The sequence below is a fragment of the Juglans microcarpa x Juglans regia genome, chromosome 8S (genome assembly GCF_004785595.1).
Source record: "Juglans microcarpa x Juglans regia isolate MS1-56 chromosome 8S, Jm3101_v1.0, whole genome shotgun sequence".
NCBI classification, from domain to species: domain Eukaryota; kingdom Viridiplantae; phylum Streptophyta; class Magnoliopsida; order Fagales; family Juglandaceae; genus Juglans; species Juglans microcarpa x Juglans regia.
Genome location: NC_054609.1, coordinates 9,892,986 through 9,915,530, shown reverse-complemented (window position 1 = coordinate 9,915,530; position 22,545 = coordinate 9,892,986). Strand labels below are relative to the sequence as shown.

The following is a 22,545-nucleotide window of genomic DNA, read 5'->3' as shown; positions in this document are numbered from 1 at the left end:
GTGGATAAGTATCAAGAGTTTACATAATATTAAGTCTCGTTTGTTTTCACAGATGAGATGAGTTGAGATTAAAGTTAAAAGTTGAATAAAATATTGTTAAAATATATATTTGTAATATTTTTTTGTTTTTGGATTTGAAAAAATTGAATTTTTTATTTTATTTTGTATGGAAATTTGAGAAAATTGTAATGATTAGATGAGATGAATTGAGAGAAGTTTCAATAAAAAGAAACTCTTTAGTTATAGAATATAAAACAATTGCATCCTAGCATATAATAACGCTTTAACCATTTAAGCATTTCTTTGACCTCATGTCATTGTTTTGATAATGGAAAATTATTTGCTAAAGTCCCAGGCGTGTAAGTTTGGGATAATCAACCCTCTTAAAAGAAAGAGGGAAACTATGGAAAAAAGTAATTTTGTACTAGTAGGTCTCACTTTTTTTGTATTGTATCTAATCTAGTATTGTTCTTTCCTAAATTGGAGGATTTTGACCTCAACGAGGACTCGCATTCCACAAGTTCAGAGTCGCGTGTATGAATTGCAAGCTCGATGAGAGCCCAAGCTTCAATGTCTTCAGAGTCCTCTCCAGCATTTTCAATTAAGTTTAAAGCCATCATCATACCTGATAACAGTCCCTATACCAGCCCTTTTGCGTGCATTTGATTTGAATACACTCTTGAAGAAATTACCAACGTAGAATTCTATCCCTTACGGACAATGAGGTGCTTTTCCTTCGCCTTCTGTAGTTTTGGAGCACCATGACAGCCTCATCTCAACACCCTCCTTCGGATCCATTGTTTTCTACCATAGGATACATACATTCCTTTGTCGCCAAATACCCCATGCTACATCTAAAAGCATGGCCCCATATCAACAACACTTTTCTCTGTTGTATCTCCCATAGTAGCATTGTAGCAACCCCGGCCCGAAGAGCGATGGTGTTTAGAAGTATGTGTTGTGAAAATGATGCAAGAAAAGTGAAGCAAAACAAGAAACCAATCATACACATTATAAAGATTTTACATGGTTCGACAACATGTCTATGCCCATAGAGCTATAGAGGATTTTATTACGAGAAAAGTAGGAATATACCGTGGGGCAATACAATGTTTCTCTTGCTCACTTTCTCTCCGTCAAGGGTTGCCTCTCTATTTCTCTTTGTTCCACCTCTAAAATCAAAGCATATATAATACATATAGGCATGCGACAGAAACCTTAGAAACACAATTATCAAGTTATTCGCTCGAGCGAGCCTCTAGCGAACTTTCTGTCTCATGTTCGTTCAAGTAACTTGTCGAACGAACTTTCTACTTGAGTGACTTGTTGCGCGAATGTTGAGTGAACTTTCCGTCTGGCATTTCTTGTGTAGAAACCTTAGAAACACAATTATCAAGTTATTCGCTCGAGCGAGCCTCAAGCAAACTCTCAGTCTCATGTTTGTTCGAGCGACTGGTTGAACGAACTTTCTACTTGAGTTTCACTCGAGTGACTTGTTGCGCGAACATTGAGTGAACTTTCCGTCTGACATTTCTTTAGTCGCAAACCAGGTCAAAAATTATTTTGGGTTGGGTCATCAAATCGAGTTGCCACAAGAATAAATCAGGCTCCCACAAATCCAACACTGTGTGAAACACATCACTTATTGTGAGACTTATTATATTTAAAAAGAATCAAAACACAAATATTTTTTTTATGTAAATTGAAATGGCAAGTTTTGCATCAGCGATTCAGCAATGTGTTTCGTGTGCCAATAAAAAAAAAAAAAAAAAAATGCAAATCGATTTATTCCGGCACAAAAGAGATTGATTAGTTTGGTTAGTTAACTTTTTAGACTCAAATATACAAATATTTACAAGAAACTTAAAGCAGATATTTATAAATGGTTATAAATTCATTACTATTCAACGTCGGAAGCATAAATGTCGACATCCCAAAATTTTAATAGTAACATATCTCAATCATTCTCTAATGTCTAGGTGCAAACATTGTTCTATTCTTTAAACAAAAACAAATTACGGCAACTCTTGTTGATCTGTTTTCATTTATTTATGAATCATTCTGGTCGTCTACTTGTTGAAACTCAAATAAATCAGATACAAATTCATATTATCATACTTAATAAAAGTAGAATAAATACGGAACTTCATAATATCCTTGCTTTAGAAAGTAAAAATGCACATTCATATGCAATAAATGCATCTTTTCTAATAATCTTTGGCATTCTTCTAACCTTTATCACCTTACATTAATAATAAAGTGTAGATCTAGCCACTCAGTGGTGAGGTGGCTGGGGTGTCACCAAACCAGCAAGGATATTATGATTGACTGTTAACCACTTACAGTGACTGTTAACGTTGTGTTTCACACACTTTTAGGCTAAACTCCAACAACTTAGGTCTTTCGAAATGGGTCTGCAAAAGATAGGAGAGATGGTAACTAGGAGAGGGTGACCTTGAGGTCGGGGAGTCTCTGATGCTAAATTTAGTAAATATTCTTGAAAGTTTGTAAATAAATGAAAGAGTCTAGGGATCAGAAAGTATTCTCGTACCAGAGACTTGCTATTTATACTATAAGCCTGGGGGACAGATCGTCTCTATCCCCATGGAGTTCGCGTCCTTCGTACTGGTCCCTGTGTCAGAGTCCTTTAATGCATCGTGGCTCTACGACGGCGTCATTAATATGGCGTGTAGCCTGGGTAGTGGTGCCATTAATACGATGTGGTTTTTCAATTTCCTTCTCTCAGACAATATCCTTGGCAGTTTGTTGATATCCTTCCTGTCAGAAGATAGAGGGTTCCCTATACATTACGCCTACTATGCAGACGAACACTCGAGAGCTAGACACTACTCGAGAGGCCTTCAGATCTACGAGTCCCATCTTCTACAACACATTCCCTCCTGTAGGTTGTGTCCAGAGAACCTGGCCCATGTTGGAGACTATTATTTATGGGCTGAGCCTTTGGTCTTAATTCCCTTAGTTTTCATTCACAAGCCCACTAGGTCCAAAGGGAGAAAATCCCTTTAGAGTTTTCTCGCTAATTCTCACCAGATGAGTGCGGTGGGAATTTTTCACTATTTGAGCCGGCCTTGCTACTGAAGCCGGGATCCCTTTGCTGACGTGTGCACGACTTCGAAGTTCAGGGAGACTCCCGTCATTTGGTCCTCCTGGTAACGCTTCCCCTTACTCTCGATTGGCCTGCCTTTTGATGATTCTGATGACATCTTTTCAAACTCATTAATGTTGAGGATGTCAGACGGCTCTTTGCATTCGCTTCGCTTCGTGGATTACACTTCCAGAATTCGAAGCGGCTTATACTTCTCCCTTCTACCATGGGGTGTGGGAGACCAATCGTCGCCTTTTCCCTCTATAAAGTCGGAGTTCGCGTTTCATTTCTTTTCATTGTGTTGTAGCCTTCTTGCCATTCTTCTTTTTCCAACATTTTTTTTCCAGCTAAACCTTCTTTCCATCCTTCACTACCTTACATGTCAATGACAATGGCCTCTGAAAAATCTACTCAACCTAATGTTTTCGGTGGAGGTGACATCGACGCTGGGCCGTTGTTCAGGGGCGGTTCTTGGCGTTCAAATGCCTCGGTGTCAATGCTGGCTTCACTAGCACTCACTTACCAAGTACCAGACTTGGTGTTTTTCGAGGTTCCTGGTCCTAATGAGGGCGCTGTTAATGCAGGGGACCATTTGATACTCACCAAATTATGCTTCCAAGTATAAAAGCAGAATTAATACATAAGGGGAGATTCTAAGGTCATTTCCTCAAGGACAACAGGTTCAACATGCTTAATCATGCATATATATGGAGATAGGGTAGCTTAAGGGGCAAATGGGTTTATGAACAGTGACTGTTGTGTAAGAATTTACAATAGGTTCAACAGTGATTATAAACATGATTTTGGATGTAAAAGCTCATGTTGACAAAAATGATGAGGAGTGAGAGTTGCTTTGAAATCAGTATTTGACTTAGCAGGGAACAAAAACCCTAAAAACGAATATTCAATTTTCAAAAGCATTAATAAAAGCCTTACAGTAAGAAATCAGCGTCTAAACTAACAATGATTTCATTTAAACAAACACTTGGGATGCAAGGTTAGGGTTTGCTCAACCCGTTGATGAAGTGGTTTCTGGGTGCATCTGCCAATATTAATTCACTCAAGAACTTAATATTTCAACAAACAAACATGCATACTTCAGATTAAAACACCATAGGAATAAAAACCCTCATCGTATTACATCTGTTTTCATTTCAAGGCTCTTGGGTTGAAGGATCCTTGATTATTCAAGGTCCTGTTGTGCCGTGAATCTACAACAGGTCAAGAACAAGAGAATCTCACAAAACCTTACAGCAAACCATAGATAATAACACAACAAAAGGATAAACAAGGAATAACAGAAACCAAGCACAAATAAGGGTGAACAATATCCTTCACCTGCAACCCAAGTTGCAAATCTAGCCTAGAATCATTATAAAGATGATGATTACAAAGCTTCACAGAAACTCTAACAAGAATGAACGACCCAAACAAATAGAGAACAAAATAATCCCTAAAAAAATACCCAAATCGACCCCCTTTCTCCATTGTGCCTTCTCCCCTTTTATCCTTCTCTCCCTTGCATCCTCTTCTCTCTTCTCTAACAGATTTTCTTCCTCTTTCACGGATCTACCCTCGAAGGATTCCTTCCACTCCCCCTCAGTCTTCCCGTGTGCCTCTTGGTTGGATCCTGTCAAATGAAGTGAGGTGAGATGGGGTAAGTCTTTGTGAGGCTTGGGTTGAAGTGGGCCTTCGTGACTTTGGGCTCTATCCCTACAAAACTGCTTGTATTAGTTTAGTTTGTAGTCTTTCTTTTGAACATACATGCCCATTTTTAAGTCAAACAATGTAGCCTTGAAAAAAACCCCACTTTCCAAAATTTTATATTATCTCACCCCTTTGTGATGCGAATTTACCATTAACCCAACCAATTTGACAATTAAACTAAACAAAATGTTTCAGTAATCACACCCCCCCCCCCCCCCCCCCCAACTAACCATTTGCTAGTCTCTTAGCAAATAAGGTTTTTCATAACTCAAATGCAATTGAATTTCCAATTGAGCACTTGTTACTTCCCTTTAAGGTAAGGCTCACCAACATATAAGATTTAAAGGATACAAGAATACTAAAATTACTTTCACTAGACATTTAGTTCCAAAAAGGGGTTTATGTACTAAATTGTCAAACAACCATGTTAAGTAAATATAAAAAAAAAAATGTGAGTACTACTGATTACTAAGTGTGTGTGTGGGTATAGATTCCAAGGTTGACTACCAGAAGTCATTAATTGTCTCATCCATAGTAGCTGTTTAAGTTGGAACATAAGGTCTTATTCTAATTCAAAACTATTGTAATAGTAGCTTTCACGCTACTTCACTTTAAAAGACCACCTTATTTGTTCAAAGGATCCTAGAAGTAGGCAACCTTCTCCATTACACTAAGATTATTGTTATTATTGTTATTATTGTTATTATTATTATTATTATTATCTTTTTTTTTTCCTATAAACAAAACAGATCCCTGGCTTGTCCCTTTTCTCGAGTGACATCAAGTCCTCAGTTAAATTTCTTCCTAAGCTAATAGGATATGGTTCATTAGAGCCTCAAACACCTGCTTAGTCTAATTAGTTTAATAACCCCAAAGTGTTATTCCAAGTAGTCTAAGTGTAGGTGGAGGTCATATTCAGCATAAAACTTTTTTATAATACCAACTCTTTCTTGGTTTTAATGACAAGTCTAAATGAATAAACACCTTGTCTTGACCCAAATCCTGAATGAAAGACAAACTAGAATATTCCCAAATTCAACAAATCTGATCAGGGCATCCAAATTGGGAATGAAAGGGCCAGTGTTGCTAGTGCTTAAACAATCATTGACAAGGCTTCTTCTGGTGGTGGTGTATTATGGCATGCAAGACTAAAATTTAAAATCCCCACCCCAACTAGAAATCTACATTGTCCTCAATAGTACAGAGCATGCAGAATAGATAAATAGTTCAACTGATAGATAACAGATAAAGGGTGTGATAACAGAAATACTTGATTAAGGTTGAATGGTGAAAAAAATGACATAGAAAAGAAACTACTCAAAAGACAGAATTATTAACATGTGCAAGAAATAGAACTATAATGAAAAGATCAATCAATTAATAAATAATGGGATCAATAAAATTCAGAGTGGTTTCTTCAGATGAAAAAGTTGAAAGAAATGGTTTAAGTCTCTGACCATTAACTTTGAAGTTGTTACCATTTTGAGGATTTAGGAGTTCCACAGCTCCATGTGGGAAAACAGATTTTACCAAATAGGGGCCACTCCATCGAGATTCCAACTTCCCAAGAAACAAATGGAGAATAGAGTTGTATAGTAGAACTTGCAGGTCTGGGTGGAAGGACTTCCTTTGAATGTGTAACACCCCGCTCCTCAATAAAGACTTTTTTTTTAAATTTTCGAGGAGATAGTGTGCTACTAAACTTGACTAAAAAATTTTCTTTTAATGGCGCATCAGATGCGAAAAGTTCTAGAAATAAAACAAACTTTATTAAATACTTAAAATCCAAAATAGAATCTACGGAAGCACTTATTTAAAAAAAAAAATACCAAAATCTCATGTGCTTATGAAAATATTTTATTTAAACTTTAAACCATAAACTGAACATGACATAAACTATCTAGGCCTCTGCCTCGCCTCCCTGGGTCAAGTGTTGTCCTGCAGTCTCATCCTCATTAATGTCATCACCTGGGGTGGTTTAAAAACATAAAAATATATAAAATGAGTCGAATACTCAATAAGCAACACATCATACAATAAACATAATAAACATAAGGTTTCTTGAAAAACGTGCATACTCATAAATACATACATAAATAACATGAACATGAACATGAATATGAACATGAACTTATATTTCACTTATCATAGGCCGATACTTCTTGTTGATCCCATGAGTTAGGGTTAGTGAATCTAAGTAGATTCTGATTCTGCTCGTAGCCGCTAGTTGTAGAATCCATACGTAAGGAAGACATACTAGGTATACTACCAGCATGTACGACCTGACAATGCAATATGCTCATAACATATGTATCGTCTTCATATTATAACATAGGCCGTTACAACATATCTTATAATTCATACTTCATCATAATCATACTTGCATACTTATCATATCATAGATTTCAAAAGAAATCGCATAAATACTTGTCATATCATATCATATCATATCATAGATTTCAAATGAAATCGCATTCTTTCATAAATGTCGTGATACATTTCCTCACATAAAATCATGATTTTTCATAAATATTTTGATGCATAAATCTTCACATAAAATCATGCATGGCTTTTCATAAATATTTTAATGCATAACTCTCACATACAAGCACGTCTTTTCAAAAATCCTTTGATATATAACTCATTTCAGAAAATCATGAATTTTCATAAATAATTTAATGCACTCATAAAATCATGAATTTTCATAATTTTATCATGACTTAGGTACGTAAAAAGGGGCTTCCAATGGAGGGCATAGGGCATACATGCATAATATTTTTATAAAAGACATGTTGTTACCGTACATACGTGTAAGGGTATAATCATACTACTTACCTTGCAGCGCTAATCTAATATTTTCGGGGCGTGACTGATTACCTATAAAATACGCGTAACTTACGTAAATTTCTAACTTAACACGTAATTCGTAATCAAAAACCTGAATTTCTAAATTAACCTATATTTCCATAAATCTTGATCCTTCATAACTCTAAAATCACATTGGCTCCATGATATTGACATCAATTCTGTATATCTAGAGTTTATATGTCCAACTTAAATTTCCCGACGTTTTGTCTATTTTTCTGAAATAGTCTACCCCTACGTGCGTAACTCTCTTAAATCAATATATATATATATATGTATGTATATGTGTGTATATATATATATATATATATCCCAATAAACTCAACACATAAATCTATTCGTCCATTTGTGATAAGTTTATATTACCTATACTGCGACTCACGTAATTACTCCAACCTATAAATTAAAGGCATGGGACTTCATATATTGTTCACACGAGGGAGGGGCGTACTGCATTTTATCACAACAAGAAAGAGAGATCACTTACAGAGAAGATCGAGCTTGGGCATCTGTGGCTTACGATGGGCTCTAGGTGATTCGTCGGTGTCTTAAGACGTAGGGCTTGGGCACTTGTTAGAGAGACAGAGAGAGAAATTGAAATCTTGAGAGAGAAAGAGAAAGAGAGAGAGAGAGAGAGACGAAGAGCGAGAGAGAATGGAGAGAGAGTTTACGCATCACGCGGCGTGCATGGGGGCTTCGGACGGTGGCACTGGACATCACTGGGTGGTGAGGGCTTGATCTCTGGCGTCATCTATTGTTGCTGACGGTGGCGTCATGGCCCAACTGTGGCAAGGCATGGCTCTCAGTTTGGGCGATGATGCTCTGTCTCCATGGCTTCAAAATAGAGCAACTCCAGTTTCTGCTTTCCATGGATGTTGGTGATGGTGGTTACAGTTTGGGCAGTTTTCGAGGGTGGAGAGGAAGGCTACGACTGCTTTTGGTGCTGCGGCATGGTTGCTTCCAGTGTAGGCTTGTAGTGGTTGTTGGAGTTTCTTGGACGTGGACTGAGGTGCAGTGGTGATAGTTTACGGTGGAAACGCTGAACGTGGCTGAGCCGTGGCTTTCTCTAGGTTTGTACGTCAAGGTGCAATGGCTGAAGGCTAAATGGGTCACAACAGCTTACGGACGTGCAGACCAGGTTCGTTGGGAATGTGGTTGCTAAGTGGAGAATGTGCTTGAAGAGGAGGGAGGAGCTACGATGCAAGAACGTGTGGCTAAGACGGGTTGGTTTCCTGCTCTCGGTTTGTTGTGTAGAAGAAACTTGATTTCCTATGCTGAGGTTCTGGCCGTGAGGTATCGTGGATGTGTTGATGGAAATATTGTGAGGAAGAGAGGATTTATAGTAGGGCTTTGACGTGAGAGTTTGTCTCCCATTAAGACACTTAATCAAACTATGGACTAAAACATTGAGAGGTATACGGCTTAAAGGGTGGAAGAATCCAATCCCACGAGATTACGAATACTTAAAAGGATAATAGTTTTGATATAAGAATCTTATTCAACTGGAAAACCAACATAGGAATACACGAACGGGATAGGGAAAAAATAATAAAAAACAAATAAACACTATTTAGAAACCTATCTTAAAATATATCTCAAATTTATAAAATAGTAATAATAATAATAATAATCATAATAATAATAATCATCCTACTTCGTCCATAAAAATATTAACTGAAAAAATAACCCAATTATCAAACCCAATAAAATATCCGTAATTATCCCTAATAATATTGAATTGGGTCGTTACAAAATGTGTTTGTCATGAAAATGTTTCATACGCTCCTTGGACAATTTAGAATTTTCATAAGCATCCCTTCTGAGTTCTTCTAGCTCAGCCATCTGCAGTTTCCTTGTTAAACCAGCTTGATCAGTATCAAAATTGAACTGCTTAATGGCCTAGTAAGCTCTATGTTCTAACTCGACAGAGGGATGGCATGCTTTGCCATACACCAACCTATATGGTGGCATGCCCAGAATTGTTTTATAAGCAGTCCTATAGGCCTAAAGAGCATCAGACAACCTTAAAGACCAATCTTTTTAATAGGGTTGATAGTTTTTTTCAAGAATATGTTTGATCTCCCTATTAGCTAATTCAGCCTGGCCATTTTGTCTAGGATTGGGGGTGATAAGGTGTGGAAACCGTATGCTGAATCCCACACTTTTTCATTAAAACAGAAAAGGGTTTGTTACAAAATGGGTTCCATTATCACTGATTATGGCTTTAGGCATACCACTTTGTAATATTTTGGCTAATAGAACCCACTTTGTAATATTTTGGCTACAGTTTTATGGGCTGAGCAATGTCCTCTACATACCTCAGAATGTCAAAAAGATAGAATGACAGAAAACTCATCATTAGGAACAAATTTCCTAATTATTTGATCAGAACAATATTTAAAAAGATAAGGGCCATCGTAAAAGAAAAACTTAGCCTTAGCTTTCATTTTTCTAATATCCTGAGTTGTCCAGTGGGTTGGGGTCTGTCTTGTCACTAAAAAATTAACCAGGTCAGGATACTAGGATAAGACTTGAACTGAATACAGTTGTTCATTAGGAAAAGAGTCAGAGATTAAAGGGGTTTGAACAGTGAATTATAGTGTAAGCCATAGGTGGTTTGCCACTACATTCTCTACCCCCTTCTTGTTTTTTATTGTGATGTTGAACTCTTGTAACAAAAGGATCCATCTGATGAGCCTTGGTTTTGCATCTTTCTTGGTCAACAGGAACTTAAGTGTTGCATTGTCAGTGAATATAACAACATGTGAACCAAGCATATAGGCCTTAAATTTCTCTAATGCAAACATTATAGCTAGTAGTTCTTTCTTTGTGGTGGAGTAATTTTTCTGAGCACTATTCAAAGTTTTACTAGCATAGTATATTACATAAGGCAATTTATTTTTTCTCTGGCCAAGTGAAGCCCCTATAGCAAAATCACTGGCATCACACATTAGTTCAAAGGGAAGTGTCCAATCTGGGGGTTGGATTATGGGAGCAATGGTGAGAAAAGATTTTAACTAGTCAAAAGAATTTTGACAGTCCTCAGTCCAAGCAAAACTAACATCATGCATTAACAGATGGCATAGAGGTTTTGATATTGAACTGAAATTTCTAATGAATCTTCTGTAAAGACTAGCATGACCTAAAAAAGATCTAACATCTTTCACATTCCTAGGCACATGCATGTTTGAAATCAGTTCCACTTTAGATTTATCAACCTCAATACCCCTTGTAGATACAATATGACGAAGGACTATTCCTTGTTGTACCATAAAATGACACTTTTCCTAGTTCAATAACAACTGCTTCTCTTCACACTTGGCCAAAACAATTTTCAAGTTAGCTAAACAAGAATCGAAAGTTTTTCCAAACATTGAGAAATCATCCATAAAAATTTCAACTATGTCATCAATTAGGTCACTGAAAATGCTTAACATACACCTATGAAAAGTGGTTGGGGCATTACATAGACCAAAAGACATTCTTTTAAAAGCAAATGTCTCAAAGGGGCAAGTGAAGGTAGTCTTCTCTTGATTCTCATGGGCAATTTCTATCTAATAGTATCCAGAATAGCCATCTAAGAAACAATAATACTCATGTCCAGCCACCTTTTCTAGAATCTGTTCAAGGAAGAGTAAAGGGAAATGGTCTTTCCTAGAAACTGCATTAAGCTTCCTATAGTCTGTACACATCCTCCATCTATTTGTCATTTTTATGGGTATTAACTCTCCCTTTTTCGTTTTTCACAATAGTGACCCCAGATTTTTTTGGTACCACTTGAATGGAGCTTACCCACTGACTATCTGCTATATGGTAGATAATACCTATGTCTAGCAATTTCAAGACTTCTTTTTTCACTACCTCTTTCATTGTGGGGTTTAATCTCCTTTGTATTTCCCTAGAAGGTCTAACCCCCTCCTCTAAATAAATTCTGTGAGAGCAAGTTAAAGGGTTTATACCTTTCATGTCAGCAATAGTCCACCCAATGGCAGACCTATGCTGTGTCAGCGCCTCAAGTAGCTTACTCTCTTGCTCATCAGTGAGCTGAGATGAGATTACAACTGGGAAGGAATCTCCAAGTCCCAGATAAGCATACTTCAACTATGTTGGCAAGGGTTTTAATTCCAGAATTGGAATCTTCTCATTTGAAGGTCTGGTTGATTCTGATAGAGGGGGCAAAGGTTCAAACTTAAGCCTCCACTGTGTGTCATTTGGATTTCCTACAACAAAAGAAATGGAAACACAGTTAGTTTCCTCAAGACAAGAATCATTAAATTCATAATTGAACAAAGAATTTTCAGCAAAAATGGATTCCAAGGCATTGACTTCCTGCACCTCCTCCACCTTTTGAGGTTGCCTACACAAATTGAAAATGTTCAGCTCCAAGGTCATATTACCAAAACTCAACTTTAAAACCCCACTTCTACAATTTTATAATGGCATTAGAAATTGCAAGGAAAGGCCTTCCTAAGAATATTAGTGTAGAGGAAGTATTAGATCGAGCAATCACTTTCATGTCCAGCACTACAAAGTCTATTGAATAATAAAATCTGTCCACTTGTACTAGTACATCCTCCACTATCCCCCTTAGGAATTTTTCTGGATCTATCAGCCAATTATAAAATTATAGATGTAGGTTTCAACTCACCCAAACCCAACTGTTCATACATACTAAAGGGCAACAGATTTACCCTGAGCTTAAATCCAACAAAGCTTGGCCAATCTTTGAATTTCCTATGATACAAGAGATAGTGGGTGAACCAGGATCGTTCTAATTAGGTGGTGTGTGGTTTTGAATTATAGCACTGACTTGTTCAATGAGAACAACCTTTTTTTGAACATTTAGCTTTCGTTTGATAGTGCATAAGTCTTTCAAAAATTTTGCATAGACTAGGACTTGTCTTGCTTGCAAATTTCCAAAATCTCAAAAGTTTGTTTTTCTTTTTGTAAAGAAATCAACTTTTGAGGAAATGGAGCAGGCATGGTAAAAGTAAAAATAGGAGTTTTAGCATTTATGGTACTTGACTCACCTTTATCTAGCTGAGGGTTAGATTCCTTACCTGAACTACCAATACTGTGGAAAAGTTTGTTTAGGACCTTACCACTTCTCAGAGTTGTAATGGCTTTTACAGCCTTCACATTGGCACCTTCAACCATACCTTGATGTTGCTGCCCTTATGAGTTAGGTTGTGGTTGGGTTGGAAACTTTCCTTTTTCTTGGGCACTCATAGAGGTAGTCACTTTTGTGAGGATCCCTTTAATGTCATTTATGGCTTGAGACTTTTGGTTGCTTATGGTTGCTTGACTTTGCATGAATTGTTGGAGGTTAACAGTGAGCTGCTGTATAGACTCCTCCAAGTTCTTCTTTGGAATGAGGTGGGGTTGGTTGGGGTATTGTGAGGGTCTTGGTGGTGGTGTTGAATAGGGTATATAGGGGGTTGGTGTTGTAGAAGAAGAGGTCTGCTATTCAGTTCTCCAACTGAAATTAGGATGGTTTCTCCAACTTGCAAGTGTTAGAAAATGGCCTTGAGAAATTCTTAGAAATCAAGTTAACAACACTAGGTTGGTCTAGCAGTACTTCCTTAAAAGTAGGCATGGTAGGGCATTTACTAGTACTATGCCCTTGATCCTCACATATACCACATTTATGAGGATTTGGAGGTATGACATGCATCTCATTTACCTTTGTAAGTTCTAATTTCTTAGAAATAAGTGCTATCCTAGCATGCAAATCATCAACCTCCTTAAGATTGTACTTCCCATCCCCAATAACACTTCTTAGATTTTCAGATTTGTCCCCAAAATCAGAGACATCCCATGATTGAGCATTTTCAGCTAAATAATAAAAGTACTCAAAAGCTTCTTATGGCTCTTTGTTAAAAAATTTACCATTACTCATGGTTTCAACAAACTGTCTCATTTTGGATTGTAATCCTTCATAAAAAAAAAACTAATGACCCTCCAATGTTCATTACCATGATAAAGACATGCATTTAACAAATCCTTGAACCTTTCCCAACATTGATAAAAGGTCTCAACTTCTTTTTGGCCAAAATTCATCATCTACCTTTTTAGGGCATTTGTCCTATACATTGGGATTTAAAAAAAAAAAAACTCAGTTTGCATTTCCTGCCAAGTCCTAATGGATCTAGGTCTTAAAGAATTTAACCATGTTTTAGCCTTATCTTTAAGGGAAAAAGGAAATAATTTCAACCTTATTACCTCCTCAGTACATGTACGATCCATGAATGTAGTACATACTTCTTCAAACTCTTTAATATGCAAATAAGGGTTTTCAGATTCCATGCCATGAAAATGAGGTATCAAGGGAATCGTTCCAGGTTTAAAATTGAAATTATTTGCTTTTAAAGGTTGAATGATGCAAGATGGGGGACTTAGTTCTAACAGGCTGCAAGTATTCTCTTAATGTCCTGTTTTGGTTCATGACTTCCCTATCTTGATGCTCATCCCCTTCCATGTTACTTTGGTTTTCAGATGAGGACTCAAAAGATACAGATGCAGACTCAATGGATGAAAATGATTCAGACCTAACTAGTCGTGATGCTTGGTCTCTGGTCCAAACAAACATGCACTCCCAAAAAGGGAAAAAGAAAAGAAAATGCAAACAAAAAAAGGAAAAACAGTATACAAAATTAATAGGAGAGAGTAACAAATGTCACCTAATCTGTGGAGAGGTTCACAAAATCTAGCAACTCCTTTCTTCTTTTCTTTCTTTCTTTCTTTTTTTTTTTTTTTTTTTTTTTGTAAGAAAAATTTATGTTTCACCAGTCGTCCCCAGCAATGGCGCCAAAAACTTGATACTCACCAAATTATGCTTCCAAGTATAAAAGCAGAATTAATACACAAGGGGAGAGATTCCAAGGTCATTTCCTTAGGGACAACAGGTTCAACATGCTTTATCATGCAGATATATGGAGATAGGGTAGCTTAAAGGGGCAAATGGGTTTGTGAATAGTGACTGTTATGTAAGAATCTACAATAGGTTCAACTGTGATTATAGACATGATTTTGGATGTAAAGCTCAGGTTGACAAAATTGATGAGGAGTGAGAGTTGCTTTGAAATCAATATTTGACTTAACAGGGAACAAAAACCCTAAAAACTTATATTCAGTTTTCAAAAGCATTAATAAAAGCCTTACAGTCGGAAATCAGAGTTTAGACTAACAATGATTTAAATGACAATTTAAACAAACACTTGGGATGCAGGGTTAGGGTTTGCTCAACCCATCGATGAAGTTGGTTTCTGGGTGCATCTATCAATATTAATTCATTCAAGAACTAAATATTTCAACAAACAAACATGCATACTTCAGATTAAAACACCATAGGAATAAAAACCCTCATCGTATTACATCCGTTTTCATTTCAAGGCTCTCTGGCTGAAGGAGCCTTGATTATTTCAAGGTCTTGTTGCGCCGTGAGTCTACAATAGGTCAAGAACAAGAGATTCTCGCAAAACCTTACATCAAACCACAGATAATAACACAACAAAAGGATAAAACAAGGAATAACATAAACCAAACACAAATCGGGGTGAACAATATCCTTCACCTGCAACCCAAGTTGCAAATCTAGCCTAGAATCATCATAAAGATGATGATTACAAAACTTCACAGAAACCCTAATAGGAATGAACAACTCAAACAAACAAAGAACAAAATAAACCCTAGAAAAATCACCAAATCGACCCCCTTTCTTCGTTGTGCCTTTTCCCTCTTTATCCTTCTCTCCCTCGCACCCTCTTCTCTCTCCTCTATTCGATTTCCTTCCACTTTCAAGGATTTGCCCTAAAAGGACTCCTTTTACTTCCCCTTAGTCTTCCAGTGTGCCTCTTGGTTGGATTATGTTGAATGAAGTGAGGCGAGATGGGGTAAGACTTTGTGAGGCTTGGGCTGAAGTGGGCCTTCATGAATTTGGGCTCTATCCCAGCAAAACAGCTTGTATTAGTTTAGTTTGTAGAGTCTCTCTTTTGCACAAACAAGCCCATTTTTAAGTCAAACAATGTAGCCTTGAAACAAAGTCCCACTTTCCAAATTTTATATTATCTCACCCCTTTATGATGCGAATTGACCATTAACCCAACCAATTCGACAATTAAACTAAACAAATTGTTTCAGTAATCACACCCCCCAGCTAACCATTTGCTAGTCTCTTAGCAAATAAAGTGTTTCATAACCCAAAATGCAATTGAATTTCCAATTGAGTACTTGTTACTTCCCTTTAAGGATAAGGCTCAGCAACATATCAGATTTGAAAGATACAAGAATACAAAAGTTACTTTCACCAGACATTTAGTTCCAAAAAGGGGTTTATGCACTGAATTGTGAAACAACCCTGTTAAGTAAGTATTAAAAAAAAAAAGGTGAGTACTGCTAATTACTAAGTGCGTGTGTGCGTATAGATTCCAAGGTTGACTTCCAAAAGTCATTAATTGTCTCATCCATGGCAGTTGAAGTTATTCTCTGGAGTTTGTGATGAAGTGTTGGTACACGGGCTTGTCGAGGGCCGCAGGTAGATGTAGGACCACCTCTTGGGGAGTTCGGAGCTGCATTTAAGGTCTTTCATGAAATATCCTTAATCTTGCCAACATTCCCACCAACACGGTAGCCTTCAGATTTGGCCGTAACCTTGGGAAAAAAAGATGCTTGACGCTTTCCCGGGTCTGATTGTTCCCGCACCAACCACCCCAAGCCTGGGTGATCCTACTCCTGATGCTCCCGAGATTGGTGCTCCAAGCATTGAGACTTGACAGTTTCACGCCTTAACTTCCGGGGGTGCTGTGACTCCATTGTTTTGTTCTTTGTTTTCTTTTCTTCTTTTGGCTGAATGAATGTACATGCATTTTGTCGCCAGCGACTTGTACATAAAGTTAATTAATGAAAATACCTTACTTTTCCATCGTATCAAGTTGCCCATTGTGTCTTCTTTTCATGCATTTTCTTCTTTCTTTATTTTTGTGACTGGCCTGGGGGAATTTTAAAGCAGGAGTCTGGAGGATTCTTGCCCACCTTGCTAGCTAGCCGTTCATTCGTTTGTGCTGGGCTCGTTTGCCTTTATTGGATAGTCATCCTCCCGGGGCCTCCTTATGATCTTTATCGATGATGCCTTCCCAATTTTCTGTCATACCCGTTGGCTTTAGCCACACACCGTTGTACTTGTTATTTTATTGACTGTATCCAGCTATGCCTTTTGTATATTCCCCTTTTCATCATTTCATTCCTTTTCTTCATGTGTGGCCACAAGGATTCGCCATACAGGGTTTTACGGCCCACCCTGCCAGTACCTAGCCTATACCTAACGACCTTGCCAGTCGGCAGCTTCCCCGTTCGCACTGCTTTCGTCGGCCTTTGTCACGTGGCCAGTCTCTTGGGGTCTTAACGACTTTGTCTTAAGAAGCTGGCATTCTCTATATTCTCCTTGTGCTGGTTTTCTTTATTCCTTCATTCGTCTTCCAGTCGCGTTTTACCTTACCTTGGTTCTTTTATTCTCACACTTCATCCTTCCTATATTGTGCAGTCTTTATGCGGGGCTGATCCCCAGACCCGCCGCGAGGAGACAAGACGGCTTTAGGCTTGACTTGCCTCCTTCATCCGCGGCGATGGGGGCTGCCCAGGCAGTTTGGAACTATACCCATCTTCCTTCATTTAGCATTCTGTATCCATCTTGCTCACCAAATAAGGATGTTATAATTATTATTTTGGGGACAGTGGTTAATGTCTCAAACATGAGTCTTTTGGCCTGTATCGCGCCATGCTTGTTGTTTTCTGCCATGCTGCTACTGTCTGCACCGTTGATGTCCATGCCTTATGTTCAAGTATTTGGGTGGTTTATAGACTCGGCCCACTCTTCGCCAGGGAGAGATTAGGATGCCTTAGGCCGACCTGCATCTCTAAACCCCCCGAGGAGGTAATTTCTTTAGGTGGCTGGTGGTCGCTTTGTCCTTGAGTTGTGGTGAGTATTCGAACATTCTGTGATTGGGCCCACTTATGCTTGTTGACACTGTGTAGCTTCCTAAGTGATGCCTTTTCCTCTTTGAAGATTATGTTTATGTCGGATAGCCAAAAGACTAACCCTGCACTCCATTGGAGAGAGCTCAAGATGCCTCAAGTCAACACGCCCTTTTTGGTTCCCCAAGGAGGTAACTTTTTCGGACGGCCGTGGGGCCAGTCCGCTCTTTTACCGTGATTGGAGTCAGGGTAAGTATTAGGGTAGCTTAAAGGCTGAACCCACTCTCCGCCGCGGGAGGATCTGAGCAGCCTTTGGCTACACTCTCCCCTATTATCTAGCGAGGTGGTAATTTTTAGGACAGTTTGAGGTTGAACCCACTCCCGCTCGTTGACATCACAAGGAAAGGTAAGATTTTGGGTCAGACTGGCACTAGACCCACTCTTTGTTCATAATGGAGGTCGGGGTAAGTGTTCGGGCCACCCAAAGGTTAGGCCAGCTCTGTTCCGCGAGAGGGTCCGAGTGGCCTCTGGCTTGACTCGTCCCTGTTTTCCTGTGAGAAGGTAATTTTTCGAGCAGTCTGTCACTAGACCTGCTTCCGCCTGTTGACGCTTATGAGGAAGGTTTTTTTTTTTTTTTTTTTTTTTTTTTTTTTTTTTTTTTTTTCGGGGAGCTGAAGACTAACCCCCACTCCATTGCGGGAGGGACAAGGCAATCTTTAAGCCTACTTTTCCCTATAGTATCACACAGGGAGGTAAGTTCAGACATCGATATAGCTAGTCCGCTCTTCTTCGCGATAGGAGTAGGGGTAAACTATTTGGGTCGTCGGTGGGGCATGACCCACTCTTCATCGTGGGAGGGGTAGAACAACCTTCGGCCTAGTTCTCCCCTTTGGTCCCACGAGAGGTACGTTGTTCAGGGAATTTGAGACTGGACCTGCACTTGCTCGTTGATATCGCAGGGAAGGTAAGTGTTGGGTCAGGCTGGCACTAATCCCACTCTTCGTTGTAGCGAAAGCCATGGTAATTCATTCTGGGAGCTATGGAGCTGATCTCACTCTCTGTTGCAGAAAGGACAATGCAACCTTTAGGCCTACCTTTTCATATGGTATCCCACAGGGAGGTATGTTGTTCGGATAGTTTGTGATTAGACCCGTACCTGTTTGTTGATACTTGCAAGGAAGGTAAGCCTTCGTCTTCGAGCTGCTCGGAAACTGACCCGTACTCCACCGTGGGAGGGATAAGGCAACTCGTTGGCCTAGCTTTCCTTTTGGTATCCTGCGGGGGAGGTAAGTTATTCGGACAACGATGTGGCAGGTCTGCTTTTCGTTGCAATGGGGGTCGGGGTAAGCTATTCGGGTTGTCGGGGGCAAGTCCCGCTCTCTATCGCGGGAGGGATAGGCGAACTTCAGCCTAGCCCTTCCCTTTGACCCCGTGGGAGATATGTTGTTCAGACAATTTGGGACTGGACCCACTCCCACCTGTTACATCGCAGGGAAGGTAAACATTAATCCGTTGATGGCTTTGTCATTGTAGATTTTATGAGTAGCAAAGTTAGAAGTAGACATTTTGCACTGTCCTGAAAAATCACATTTTTCATTAAATATCAAGAAATTACACATTTGAGAAAGGGATATTACAAGATAAAGGGAAACGAGATTTTCGACCTGGGAGGTTGTCATTCATTCTTCCTTCTGGGGCCATGCACCCCCTACTCCTCCGCGAGCCCAGTAGGGCGAGTCGTAGGCAAAGGCTTGCCAAGGCTATTCAAGTGATTCATGGCCTATTCTTTCCTGGCAGTGCCGTCCGAGGTAAGCCCACCATCATTCTGCATCAGTCTTGAACGTAGCATTCTCTTGCTAAGACCTGTTAGCCTCAGACTTCTCCCACTCCTTGGGGAGTTGGGAACTTCATCTTGAGGTAGTAGGTCGACATGATGGCCCGCAAGCTTTTGAGGGTGGGCCTTCCAATAATGGCTTTGTATGATGACGGAAGTCCACCATGACAGGGGCCGTATAGGGGTTGCTGCCAATGAGGATCGACAACGTGATGGTTCCTATAGGCCGAACCATACATCCGGAGAAACCTTTCAATGGCATGGAGGCCGGTTGCAGCCAATCAGCATCTATTCCCATTTTGGTGAAAGCCCCCAAAACAGGATGTCCGCAAAACTCCCGTCGTCAATGAGGATTCTACGGGTGGTGAAATTGGCAATAAGCATAGTGACCACCAATGCGTCACCGTAGGGGTATAGGACCCCCTCTTTGTTGCCCTCCGTGAAGGAGATGACAGGGGTAGGGTCACCCTTTTGATGCTTGGCGGGATGGTACTCAGCCGAGTAAACCTTGTGGACCGAGCCCGTCTGGCATTTACTTTTTTGATTGTTGTGGTTCCTGCACCGGTGGTCACCATCGGGGCTATCTTCCTTCCTGTGTTGTTGCTTCAATTTCCGCTCCTTTCTCTCGACCTTCCCCTTCTTTCTCGCTCTAGCCTTTGGGAGGTGTTGCCTTTCTTGCTCCACATATTCCTTCCTCCCATGCTAGGAGAAGCAATCATCAGTATTATGTGAGGTGGACCTGTGGTACGTGCAGTAGAGGAATGCTATAGCTCGACCATCCTCTCTTCAGGCGACAGAGGTGTCGGCCTTCTGGATGGTGAATGTGGGCAGATCGAACCGAGGTCCCAGTCCTCTTGTCTTGGGAGCTCTTCTCCTGCTTCTCGTGGGGCTTGACTTTAGCCGGGGCCTTTGCCCTCTTCTCTGCTCACTCCAACTCCTTCCTTCTTGGCTCTATCAACCCCCGAAAAGTGTCTTCCGCGTGGATGAAGTTATCGGCCTGGTCCATGAACTCTCGCCACATCATGGGAGTCCTCCTTGCCAATTTGGCCATAAATTGGGATCGCGGGCAAACTCCTCCTAGAAGCGCCGCCAAGGTTATCTTTTCATCTTGGTCGTCAGTGGTCATGTGTTCATTGTTGAACCAAGCTAGATAGGATTTTAGGCTTTCGTCCTCTACTTGTTTGGTGGTGAGAAGGTACACCGTCGGAAAACCGCCTCCTTCGAGTCGACATGAACTGAGTCAGAAACAATCTGGCTAGCTCGTCAAAACTGTCCACTGATCTAGGTGCCAGAGACCCAAACCATACGCGTGTCGGCTCCTTCAAGGTTAGTGGAAACACTCTGCATCCTACTTCGCCTAGGAAGCCATGCAACATCATGTGAGCCCTGAAAGTTTCCAGGTGCTCAAGAGGGTCCCTTCCTCTGTCATATATTTCCATACCTGGGACCCTAAACTTTGGTAATAAGGGTACCACCATCACTTCCTACGTGTAAGGTATACCAGTGCTTGTGAGCAATTGGTCCACCGTTGATGACGTACCCACTTTCCTTGCTATCTCCTCATATTTTCTTTCAAGATTACGGATCTCGTCCCACATGTTCTTCTGCTCCTCCTCCCTATTTGGTCCAGCACGCGTGTTCTGGGACCCCGCATGTTCACTATCAATGGACTCTGCTCTGCCATCCCGCTCCTGCCAAGGTTTTCTAAGTTCCTTATTTTCTTTACGAAGTGTTTAAACCTTATCAGTTAACTTCGTCACCCATTCCTCCATGTTTTTTAATCTTACTTCCATGGCGTCTCCCATGTCTCTCCTGAGTTGTCCGGAACGAGTTGTCGCAGGCATGAGAAAGACACATAAGATTTACAAGAATCCCACAGGCGGCGCCACTGTTAACGTCGTGTTTCGCACACCTTTGAGCTAGGCTCTGACAACTCAGGTCTTCCGAAATGGGTATGCAAAAGATATGAGAGATGAGATAACTAGGAGAGGGCGACCTTGGGGCCGGGGAGTCTCCGATGCCAAAGTTAGTAAATATTCTTGAAAGTTTGTAAATAAGTGAAAGAGTCTCGGGATCAGAGAGAGTATTCTCATACTTGAGACCTGTTATTTATACTATAAGCCTAGGGGGACAGATCGTGTCTGCCCCCAAGGAGTCTGCGTCCTTCACATTGATCCCTGTGTCAGAGTTCTTTATTGTGGCATGGGTATACGACGACGTCATTAATGTGACATGTAACCTGGGTAGTCGTGCCATTAATGCAGCGTGTTTTTTCGATTTCCTTCTCTCAGACACTATCATTGGCGGTCCATTGATATCCTTCATGTCAGAAGATCGGGGGTTCCTCGCACATTACGCTTACTATGCGAACGAGCACTCAAAAGCTAGACACTACTCAAGAGGGTGCCTTTAGATCGACGAGTCTCATCTTCTACAACACACTCCCTCCTGCAGGTTGCATCCAGAGGACCCTATCCATGGGACGGTTGGAGACTGTCCATTATGGGCTGGGCCTTTGGTCTTAATTCCCTTAGCTTTCATTCATAGGCCTGCTAGGTCCAGAAGGGGAAAAATCCCCTTATAGTGACCATCATTAGCTGTCTTCTTTATAGTTTTTTACTTTTATCATACAATTTTTTTATTATAAAAAAATTATTTCTCACTTATTTTTAAAATTTAATTTATAATTTTTTAAACAAATTAAGGCTGACATATGGCAGCTTGTGATTGGGCCACAAGATTTTGATTAAGGTTGATGGACACGTCCTGTCACCACACCATTTTGGTCATCATTTTCAGTCCCAAGTCATTTATTTTTTCTCAATGGTCAATTTATTATTTACGACACTTTTTACCCTTTTGTTAGTTTTTTCTTTTATTCGGAAACACCAGATTTGTGGCAGGATGAGGATAAATGTTTAATTTCGTATTTTAATTCCATTTCATAATTTGGATTTTTCATTTCAGTAAAGATTTCCCATATTGTCAAATTTTCAGCTATTTAAGTCCAATTCGTGGGTTTAATTGGGGACACCCGAATTTGAATAGAGAAAAATATATTTAT

The 22,545-nt window shown here is 39.8% G+C and overlaps 1 non-coding gene across 1 annotated transcript; it reads left to right on the top strand.

Moving 5' to 3' along the window:
* Window positions 1-13,649: 13,649 nt before the first annotated feature.
* LOC121245142 lies at window positions 13,650-13,757 on the top strand. The gene has a single exon (XR_005936554.1). It is a non-coding gene; the product is annotated as a small nucleolar RNA R71 (small nucleolar RNA).
* Window positions 13,758-22,545: the final 8,788 nt, after the last annotated feature.